The following is an 11,985-nucleotide window of genomic DNA, read 5'->3' as shown; positions in this document are numbered from 1 at the left end:
GTTGCTGCGCGCGGGCTTTCTCTAATTGCGGTGAGCGGGGGCTACTCTTCATTGCGGTGCGTGGGCTTCTCATTGCAGTGGCATGGGCTCTAGGCACTCGGGCTTCAGTAGTTGTGGCACGCGGCTCAGTAGTTGTGGCTCGCGGGTTCTAGAGCGCAGGCTCAGTAGCTGTGGTGCACAGGCTTAGTTGCTCTGCGGCGTGTAGAATCTTCCCAGACCAGGTCTCGAACCCGTGTCCCCTGCATTGGCAGGAGGATTCTTAACCACGATGCCACCAGGGCAGTCCTCACCCTTTATTCTTAACATGTACACATTTGTTCCTTTCCTGCTCCCTACTTCCAAGAAAGCCTGTCCCAACAGACTTCCCTTTCCTCTGGAGTAGAGGGTAGGAGAAGCTGCACCTCTAGTAGAAAGACGATCAACGCACAAACCTGGGCAGCAGGATCCCCTCTGGCCTTATACTCTGCCTCTGCTCTTGCCTTTTCAACAAACAGGGTTCTGTGACCAGGAAACAGAGGAGGGCAGGCTTCCATCTCCTTGTGGCACACCACCACAGCCATTTATGTTACCCCATAAAACAACCCTCCTAGCGCCCTCCAACACCTCCGTCCCCACACAGAACATTCCATTAACCTGTCTTAAACAGTCAAAGCTGAGAGCAGAAAGGAAGCAGCTCTGTGTGGAAGCTGCCAGCCCTGGCTCAGACCTGCAGGCGAGTGTTTTAACTCTCAGCTCAAGCTTAAGATCTCCGAAGATACAAGCCCTAGCCTTGTCCTGCCCAGCCCCCCTGCTAAAGGGCCTGCCTGTCTGGGCCTGTCAGGGCGCAGACGTGAATGGAGAGGAAGAGCCTCCCTCTCCACCCGCTCTCACCGGGGTTACTGCCGGTCACAGAGCTATTTACATTTACAACAGCCCAACAGCGCCTGATCAACCCGGAGCCAATCAGCAGCCCCCAAGCTTGTCTGACTCAGTCTGCGCCAATCAGGAGGTGCTATCCTTATAGCCTCTCTCTCTTTGAATCACAGGACGACTGCCGCCCTTTTTGGGGAGGGGAGCCTGACTCAGAGCTCAGCCTCTCCTAGACCTCAGTTTGCCATTCACTGAAATGGGGAAAATACTGAAATACCATTCACCTGGGAAGACATCTGCACTATAGAATTCTAGGAGAGTTTTACATAGGAATGGAGAACACTGTGCTTTCCTTCCCAACACAGAATCCAGTGCTTCTCTGCTGTGAAAAAATGTAGAGAGACTTTCTCCTCCCTCACTGCCAGCCCCTCCCTAACTCAGGATTATCAATATGGGCTCTTAATCCATGACTGACTTCGAGGCAGTGCGAGACCTTGCTGACCACGACAGGCCAGTAGGCAGAGCTAGTTTTTATTCTCATCTGCAATAGAGCAGACACCTGTCATGTAAGAGGCAGCGAGCAAAGAATCAGCAAAACAGACTAAAGACTGGATAGTCACAGGGTAGAGCAGAAGCAGGAATGTGTTCAGAGCGGTCAGGGCTGAGGTAACAGGAGCCTGCAGGAGGAGTGGGTGAGTGCGAGCCCAACGTGGAGAGAAGCCTTGAAAGCCTGCCTGGAGAGTTCAGACTTGCTTTTGTGATCGCTAGGGAGCCGTCAGTTATTTTGAAGCGGGAGAGGAAAATAACCTCCGTTTTTCAGAAAGTTAACTCTGATGTTTCAGAAAGTTGACATAAGGAGCAGATCAAAGAAGGACGAGGTTATGGCTGGAAGATCAGTTAGGAGGTCATGAGACCAGAAAACTAGGATAGTAACCATCAAATGGAAAGGAAGGGCACGGGTTGAGAGGTATTTTGGAGTCAAATCACTAGCACTTAATTGATTGGATATGTGAGATGAGCGGGGAGAGGAGTCAGAAATGACTTTGAGGTTTCACTCCTGTGTGACTAGAAGGGAAGCACCTGCACTAACTGAAATAGTTTTTTAAAAATAGAGAGAAGCAGGGCTTCCCTGGTGGCGCAGTGGTTGAGAGTCCGCCTGCCGATGCACGGGACACGGGTTCGTGCCCCGGTGCGGGAAGATCCCACATGCTGCGGAGCGGCTGGGCCCTTGAGCCATGGCCGCTGAGCCTGCGCGTCCGGAGCTCCGCAACGGGAGAGGCCACAACGGTGAGAGACCCGCATACCGCAAAAAAAAAAAAAAAAAAGAATCTTGGTGTTTAGAAGAGAGATAAAGATGAGATCCAAAAGGTTTATAGTGAAACTGAAACAGGAGGGAAGGGGGCAGGGCACAACCTTTGAAAGAATAACATACCCCCGAGGATGTGACATAAACTGATTAAAACCAAATGGTTCCAAGATGGCGGACAAGTCGACTTCCACTAAACCTTGAGCCTCAGTATACACTCACTGTAACACATCAGCAAGCTAAATGACACACCCACAGGCGCCCTGACAGTTCCAAAGATCCATAAGGATCAAAAAGTGGGCAGTGGCACAATTTCTGGAAATCTCCGTCCCTTTCCCCGCCAAATAGCTGGAACACTCCTCGCACTCATTAGGCTATGAAATTACCCACCCCTATAAAAACTGACAACCCCAGTACCCTGGTGCCTTTCTCACCTTCTGAGATGGCCCACACTCTGTGGAGTGTGTTTCTCTCTAAATAAATCCACTTCTTACCTATCACTTTGTCTCTCACTGAATTCTTTCCATGATGAGATATCAAGATTCCTTTAGTCCTGAAACCAGGTGTGTGATCTCAGTCGGAAGATTGTGGGCTTTGGCTGGGTTTGAGTCCCGGAATATGGGTTCAAGTCCCAATATGAGGTGCACGGTTGATCACCTGGGAAAGGATTACAGAGTAAGAAGATTCAGCAACAGAATCTTGGGATGTACCAACACTTAACTGTGTCCTCCTTAAAGAGGACACAGAGTTAGCAAATCTAGCAAAACCTAGACTAAGTATGAGATAAGAAAAAAGCAAGCAAACTAGACTACTGTAAGACAAGTAACAAGTTAATTTCCAGGAAGAGGGAGCAGGATGGTGTAAAAAATAGATATCTGAAAAAAGGACATTGGTTAAATAAATTATGAAACATTCATTTAATGGACTGCTGTGCAGACATTAAGATTATCTTGTAAAACTATATTAATTACCATCAAAAGATGTTTAATACATCTTGTTAAGAGAAACATTCAGATTAAAAAATAGTATGAACAAAATTATTTTTAAAAATTACATATGTGACTGCAAAAGGGCACGAGGGAAAATTTAGTGTGAGAGAACTGTTCTATATCACTATTGGGGTGGTAGTTACACAGCTGTATACGATTACCAAAAATCCTCAACCCATAATGCCTTAAAAAAGGAGGGGTGGCTGTTGATGGTATCTACTTCACAGGGTTATTCTGGGAATTAAATGTCATAGTGCCTGGGACACAAGAAGGGCTCCATCAGTGGAGAAAGAGTAATGCTGAGAAAGGAAAAACTTTTTCCTCTTCCCTTTCTAGGTTCTTCTGTTTGTCTAAGAATTAAACTGACATGAGACATATTAGCAGGAGAAAATCAAATTTAACTGCATATGTATGGGGACCCCATAAGAAAAATGAGACACAAGGACAGCTGTTACAAGGTCTTGAGAGGGGTAAGCCACTCCTCACCAGATTCATCCAACTTCTGGAGATGCTGTGAGGAGGGTCCTGTATGGGTCATGGTAATGGATGAGATTACCTCTTAGGTTCCACCTAGTTTTAAGACTACGATTTTGAGTACATGAAAGCCCTTTCCAATTGTGACAGAGGTTAAATTTTGTAATTTTCAGTCTGTGGAATGGATGTCCACCTTGTCTCTTTGATGATTGTCTAGCTATATCCCATCTCTTCATGGTTTTAAGCACATCTATTTAAGCTATTTTTTATGACCTGGACTAGATGAGCTTAAAATGATCATATCTGGTTGTTAACCACTAATTGCATTTCCAACTAGGGCTCTGGTAGAAATTTATGATGGTGATGATGTTTTATTGAAGTATGGTTGATTTATAATATTACATTAGTTTCAGAGGTACAGCATAGTGATTCAGTATTTTTACAGATTATACTCCATTGAAAGTTATTATAGGGCTTCCTGGTGGTGCAGTGGTTGAGAGTCCACCTGCCAATGCAGGGGACACAGGTTCAAGCCCTGGTCCGGGAAGATCCCTCATGCCACAGAGCAACTAAGCCCACGCTCCACAACAAAAGAAGACACCTCAGTGAGAAGCCTGCACACCACAATGAAGAGTAGCCCTGCTCGCTGCAACTAGAAAAAGCCTGTGTGGAGCAGCAAAGTCCCAACGCAGCCAAAAATAAATAAAAATAAAATAAATCAATTTATTTAAAAAATTATTATAAGGTAATGGCTGTAATTCCCTGTGCTACACAATATATCCTTGTTGTTTATCTATTTTATACATAGTAGTTGGTGTCTCTTAACCCCATACCTAATTTTCCACTCTCCTCTTCCCTTTCCCCTTTGCTAACCACTAGTTTGTTTTCTATACCTGTGAGTCTGTTTCTAATAATTCATTAGTATTATTTTTTAGATTACACATAAGTGATATCATACAGTGTTTGTATTTCTCTGTCTGACTTATTTCACTAAGCATAATATTCTCTAGGTCCATCCATGTTACTGCAAATGGCAGAATTTCATTCTTTTTTATGTCTGAGTAATATTCCTTTGTATATATATGCTATATCTTCTTTGTCCATTATCTGTTGATGGGCATTTTGATTGCTTCCATATCTTGGCTATTGTAAATAGTGCTGCTACAAACATTCGGTGCATGTATTTAATTATTTGGTTTTAATATGAGTGCACATTATACTTTATATCTGTATCATTCATTTTGGCATTCTGTGATATAATGGAGAAACTATTAGATGGGGAGTCAATAGGCCCTAGTTTCAAGAAGTGGTCCACTCCTTACTAGATGCATGACTTTGGGAGAGGCATTACATGAGAGGTTTTCAACATGTGATCCATAAACCCCTGAAGATCCCCCAAGCTTTCAAGGTAACTTGGAGACCAAAATGAGTTTCATAATAATATTAAGCCTTTGTTTGCCTTTTTTCACCATCATGTTGACATTTGTACTGAAGTAATGGTGGGTAAACTCTTTGCACCTTGACAGAAAACAAGGCAGTAGTACCAAACTGTACTAGTGGTCATTTGTATTTGTATTTCTCACTGCCATACACTTGGAGGGAGTTCAGTTTCACTTAAAAGTGTTCTTGATTAGGAAATAAAAATTATTAATTATATTAAAGCTTGACGATTGTGAACATATCTTTTAAAAATGCTGTGTCAAAAATAGGAAGTATGCATAAAGCACTTCTGCTGCATATCACAAAATGATGAATGTCTTAAAAACAGAAAGTTAGACAAAATGAGATGGCAGAGAAACATGTTCCAGACAAAGGAACAAGATAAAACCCCAGAAAAACAACTACATGAAGTGGAGATAGGCAACCTTCTAGAAAGAGAGTTCAGAATAATGATAGTGAAGATTATCCAGGACCTTGGAAAAAGAATGGAGGCAAAGATTGAGAAGATGCAAGAAGTGTTAAACAAAGACCTAGACGAATTAAAGAACAAACAAACAGAGATGAACAATACAATAACTGAAATGAAAACTATACTAGAAGGAATCAATAGCAGAATAACTGAGGCAGAAGAACGGATAAGTGACCTGGAAGACAGAATGGTGGAACTCACTGCCACAGAACAGAATAAAGAAAAAAGAATGAAAAGAAATGAAGATAGCCTAAGAGACCTCTGGGACAACATTAAATGCAACAACATTCGTATTATAGGGGTCCCAGAAGGAGAAGAGAGAGAGCAAAGACCCGAGAAAATATTTGAAGAGATTATAGTTGAAAACCTCCCTAACATGGTAAAGGAAATAGTCACCCAAGTACAGGAAGCAAAAAGAGTCCCAGCAGGATAAACCCAAGGAGAAACAGGCCAAAACACACAGTAATCAAATTGCAAAAATTAAGGACAAAGAAAAATTATTAAAAGCAACAAGGGAAAAATGACAAATAGCATACAAGGGAACTCCCATAAGGTTAACAGCTGATTTCTCAGCAGAAACTCTACAAGACAGAAGGGAGTGGCATGATATATTTAAAGTGATGAAAGGGAAGAACCTAAAACCAAGATTACTCGGCAAGGATCTCATTCAGATTCAATGGAGAAATCAAAAGCTTTACAGACAAACAAAAGCTAAAAGAATTCAGCACCACCAAACCAGCTCTACCACAAATGCTAAAGGAACTTCTCTAAGTGGGAAACACAAGAGAAGAAAAGGACCTACAAAAACAAACCCATAACAATTAAGAAAATGGTAATAGGAACATACATATCGATAATTACCTTAAATGTGAATGGATTAAATGCTCTAGCCAAAAGACACAGGCTTGCTGAATGGATACAAAAACAAGACCCATGTATATGCTGTCTACAAGAGACCCACTTCAGACGTAGGACACATACAGACTGAAAGTGAGGGGATGGAAAAAGATATTCCATGCAAATGGAAATCAAAAGAAAGCTGGAGTAGCAATACTCATATCGATAAAGTAGACTTTAAAAATAAAGAATGTTACAAGAGATAAGGAAGGACACTAAATAATGATTAAGGGATCAATCCAAGACGTTTTAACAATTATAAATATATATGCATCCAACACAGGAGCACCTCAATACATAAGGCAAATGCTAACAGCTATAAAAGAGGAAATTGGACCGCAAGCAAGGGGTGGGGGCTGCTGGGGTAAGGAGGAGGGAAGGAGGTAACCAACCAAGTCGCCTCCACCCCCCACCCCCACCCACCCCTGACCTGGTTTACGGCTCCACCCTCAGGCTCCAGTGCAGCTGCTGATTGGCTGCTAAAGGCTTGGTCCCATCCCAGTGACCCCAAAGTGCTGAAGGGAGAGTGCAGGGGTGGTCCAGTGCAAAGTGCATCCCAAAAGTCCCCTGCCTGGATTCCCCGCGGCTGGCACATCAGACCGTGAATGACCCAGGACCTTGCTGCCCCAAGACCTCCCATGTCCCCCTGTATCTGGGAGACTCCAGCCCGGAATGCAGCAGCCCCCTGCTCCCAAGCCCTCAGACGGGACTGCCCCCCAACCCGAGCCCGGACTTCCTCCCTGCACCCCTGCCCTGAGGCTGCCCGTAGGCCAGGACTGCCACCTCCAGTCTGCTCAGCAGTCTAGATGCTCGCAGGGCTGGGGCTGTGAGGCATCATGAAGGATCAAGGACACCCGTGTCCGGCCCTGCCTGGGCTGTTTCTTCAATCGAGAAGTTGGTGAGTGTGGAGGAGGAGGCTGAAAGAAGTAAGAGAAGCAGCAGCTGAGAAGACAGGTTTGAAGTGGCTAGGGGAAGCGAGAGAGCAGGAACGGGGCTACCCACCCACCAGAGAAGCAGCAGAGAGCCTCTGACCAGTATCCTCCATAAAGACAATCTGTCAGATTGAAGTTTAAGCATCTAATTCATGGGATCACATTTCTGCTGCTGTATTTTGTTGCTGCCTCTGAAAATGCACTAAAGGTTAAGAAAGAGCTCACTGACACCGGAATCTGGACACTCCTACTGGAGTTCAAGGCTGAGGTTGACCAGCTCAATGATAAAGGTACAAGGCCACTTCAGCTCACCATTATCCAAGAGATGTCAAGCTGTGTGAAAATACTCCTGGGCCACAATGCCAACATCAACATTCAGAAGGGTTTCCTGTTGCGATATGCTGTGATAAAAAGCAATCACTCTTATTGCCGAATGTTCCTTCAGAGAGGAGCAGACACAAACTTGGGTCGCTTAGAAGATGGACAGACTCCTTTACATTTGTCTGCCCTTAGGGATGATGTGCTTTGTGCACGGGTGTTATATAATTATGGAGCAGACACAAACACAAGGAACTATGAAGGATAGACCCCACTGGCTGTTTCAATAAGCATTTCTGGAAGTAATCAACCATGTTTGCATTTCTTACAAGAAGTCACAGGTATATAATTTAATTATTACTATTATTACATTAAAAACAATGTTTGCATCTTCAAAAAAACAAAAAATAACAAACAACAAAAAGGAGGAAATCGACAGTAACACAGTAATAGTGGGGGACTTTCACCTCACTTACACCAATGGACAGATCATCCAGACAGAAAATTAATAAGGAAAACACAAGCTTTAAATGACACAATAGACCAGATAGATTTAATTGATATTTATAGGACATTCCATCCAAAAACAGCAGATTACACTTTCTTCTCAAGTGCACATGGAATATTCTCCAGGATAGAAAACATCTTGGGTCACAAATCAAGCCTCGGAAAATTTAAGAAAAATTGAAATCATATCAAGCATATTTTCTGACAACAACACTATGAGATTAGCAATAAATTACAGGGAAAAAAATGTAAAAAACACAAACACATGGAGGCTAAACAATACATTACTAAATAACCAAGAGATCACTGGAGGAATCAAAGAGGAAATCAGGGCTTCCCTCGTGGTGCACTGGTTGAGAGTCCGCCTGCTGATGCAGGGGACACGGGTTTGTGCCCCATTCTGGGAAGATCCCACATGCCGCGGAGCAGCTGGGCCTGTGAGCCATGGCTGCTGAGCCTGCGTGTCCGGAGCCTGGGCTCCGCAACGGGAGAGGCCACAACAGTGAGAGGCCCACATACCACAAAAAAAAAAAAAAAGAGGAAATCAAAAAATACCTAGAGACAAATGACAATGAAAACATGATGATCCAAAACCTATGGGATGCAGCAAAAGCAGTTCTAAGAGGGAAGTTTATAGCAATAGCATCCTACCTCAAGAAACAAGAAACATCTCAAATAAACAATCTAAATTTACACCTAAAGGAACTAGAGAAAGAAAAACAAACAAAACTCAAAGTTAGTAGAAGGAAAGAAATCATAAAGACAAGAGCAGAAATAAATGAAATAGAAACAAAGGAAACAATAGCAAAGATCAATAAAACTAAAAGCTGATTCTCTAAGAAGAAAAACAAAATTGATAAAACTTTAGCTAGACTCATCAAGAAAAAGAGGGAGAGAACTCAAATCAATAAAATTAGAAAAGAAATAGAAGTTACAATGGACACTGCAGAAATACAAAGCATCACAAGAGACTACTAAAAGCAACTCTATGCCAATAAAATGGACAACCTGGAAGAAAGGGACAAATTCTTAGCTATAACCTTCTAAGACTGAACCAGGAAGAAATAGAAAATATGAACAGACCAATCACAAGTAATGAAATTGACACTGTGATTAAAACTCTTCCAACAAACAAAAGTCCAGGACCAGATGGCTTCACAGGTGAATTCTATCAAATATTTAGAGAAGAGCTAACACCCATCCTTCTCAAACTCTTCCAAAAAATTGTGGAGGAAGGAACACTCCCAAACTCATTCTATGAGGCCACCATCACCCTGATACCAAAACCAGACAAAGATACTCCAAAAAAAGAAAATTACAGACCAATATCACTGATGAATATAGATGCAAAAATCCTCATCAAAATACTAGCAAACAGAATCCAACAACACATTAAAAGGATTGTACACCATGATCAAGTGGGATTCATCACAGGGATGCAAGGATTCTTCAATATATGCAAGTCAATCAATGTGATACACCATATTAACAAACTGAAGAATAAAAACCATATGATCATCTCAATAGATGCAGAAAAAGCTTTTGACAAAATTCAACACCCATTTATGATAAAAAAACTCTCCAGAAAGTGGGCAGAGAGGGAACCTACCTCAACTTAAAAAGGCCATATATGACAAACCCATAGCAAACATCATTCTCAGTGGTGAAAAACTGAAAGCATTTCTTCTAAGATCAGGAACAAGACAAGGATGTCCACACTCACCGCTATTATTCAGCAGTTTTGGAAGTCCTAGCCTTGGCAATCAGAGAAGAAAAACAAATAAAAGGAATACAAATTGGAAAAGAAGAAGTATAACTGTCACTGTTTGCAGATGACATGTTACTATACATAGAGAATCCTAAAGATGCCACCAGAAAACTACTAGAGCTAATCAATGAACTTGGTAAAGTTGCAGGATACAAAATTAATGCACAGAAAGCTCTTGCATTCCTATACACTAATGATGAAAAATCTGGAAGAGAAATTAAGGAAACACTCCCATTTACCATTGCAACCAAAAGAATACAATACCTAGGAATAAACCTACCTAGGGAGACAAAAGACCTGTATACAGAAAACTATAAGACACTGATGAAAGAAATCAAAGATGATACCAACAGATGGAGAGATATACCATGTTCTTGGATTGGAAGAATCAACATTGTGAAAAGGACTATACCACCCAAAGCAATCTACAGATTCAATGCAATCCCTATCAAATTACCAATGGCATTTTTTACAGAACTAGAACAAATAATCTTAAAATTTGTATGGAAATACAAAGGACCCCGAATAGCCAAAGCAATCTTAAGGGGAAAAAATGGAACTGGAGGAATCAGACTCCCTGACTTCAGACTATAATACAAAGCTACAGTAACCAAGACAATATGGTACTGGCACAAAAACAGAAATACAGATCAATGGAAGAGGATAGAAAGCCCAGAGATAAACCCACGCACCTATGGTCAACTAATCTATGACAAAGGAGGCAAGAATATACACTGGAGAAGAGACAGTCTCTTCAATAAGTGGTGCTGGGAAAACTGGACAGCTACATGTAAAAGAATGAACTTAGAACACTCCCTAACACCATACACAAAAATAAACTCAAAATGTATTAAAGACCTAAATGTAAGGCCAGACACTATAAAACTCTTAAAGGAAAACGTAGGAAGAACACTCTTTGACATAAATCATAGCAAGATCTTTTTTGACCCACCTCCTAGAGTAATGGAAATAATAACAAAAATAAACAAATGGGACCTAATGAAACTTAAAAGCTTTTGCACAGCAAAGGAAACTATATACAAGACGAAAAGACAACCCTCAGAATGGGAGAAAATACTTTCAAATGGATCAATGGACAAAGGATTAATCTCCAAAATATATAAACAGCTCATGCAGCTCAATATTTAAAAAAAAAAAAGCAATCAAAAAATGGGCAGAAGACCTAAATAGACATTTCTCCAAAGAAGACATACAGATGGCCAAGAACCACATGAAAAGCTGCTCAACGTCACTCATTATTAGAGAAATGCAAATCAAAACTACAATGAGGGTGGCGCAGTGGTTGAGAGTCCGCCTGCCATTGCAGGGGACACGGGTTCATGCCCCAGTCTGGGAAGACCCCACATGCCGCAGAGTGGCTGGGCCCATGAGCCATGGCTGCTGGGCCTGCGCGTCCGGAGCCTATGCTCCGCAACGGGAGAGGCCACAACAGTGAAAGGCCCGCATACCACAAAAAAAAAAAAAAAAAAAAAACTACAATGAGGTATCACCTCACACCGGTTAGAATGGGCATCATCAGAAAATCTACAAACAACAAATGCTGAAGAGGGTGTGGAGAAAAGGGAACCCTCTTGCACTGTTGGTGGGAATGTAAATTGATATAGCCAGTATGGAGAACAATATGGAGGTTCCTCAAAAAACTAAAAATAGAATTACCAGCAATCCCACCACTGGGCATATACCCCAAGAAAACCATAATTCAAAAAGAGTCATGTACCACAATGTTCACTGCTGCGCTATTTACAATAGCCAGGACATGGAAACAACCTAAGTGTCTTATCAACAGATGAATGGATAAAGAAGATGTGGCACATATATACAATGGAATATTACTCAGTCATAAAATGAAATGAAATTGAGTTATTTGTAGTGAGGTGGATGGACCTAGAGTCTGTCATACAGAGTGAAGTAAGTCAGAAAGAGAAAAACAGATATTGTACGCTAACACATATATATGGAATCTTAAAAATAAAAATGGTTCTCATGAACTAGGGGCAGGACAGGAATAAAGATGC

General features: G+C 41.9%; 1 pseudogene; it reads left to right on the top strand.

Annotated features, from left to right (window-relative positions):
* The first annotated feature begins 4,638 nt into the window (after nucleotides 1-4,638).
* LOC136136678 (ankyrin repeat and SOCS box protein 7-like) lies at nucleotides 4,639-8,023 on the top strand (annotated as a pseudogene).
* The last annotated feature ends 3,962 nt before the right edge of the window (nucleotides 8,024-11,985 follow it).

Source organism: Phocoena phocoena, chromosome 16, assembly GCF_963924675.1.
Source record: "Phocoena phocoena chromosome 16, mPhoPho1.1, whole genome shotgun sequence".
Lineage (NCBI taxonomy): Eukaryota > Metazoa > Chordata > Mammalia > Artiodactyla > Phocoenidae > Phocoena > Phocoena phocoena.
This window is presented reverse-complemented; position numbering and strand designations above follow the sequence as displayed.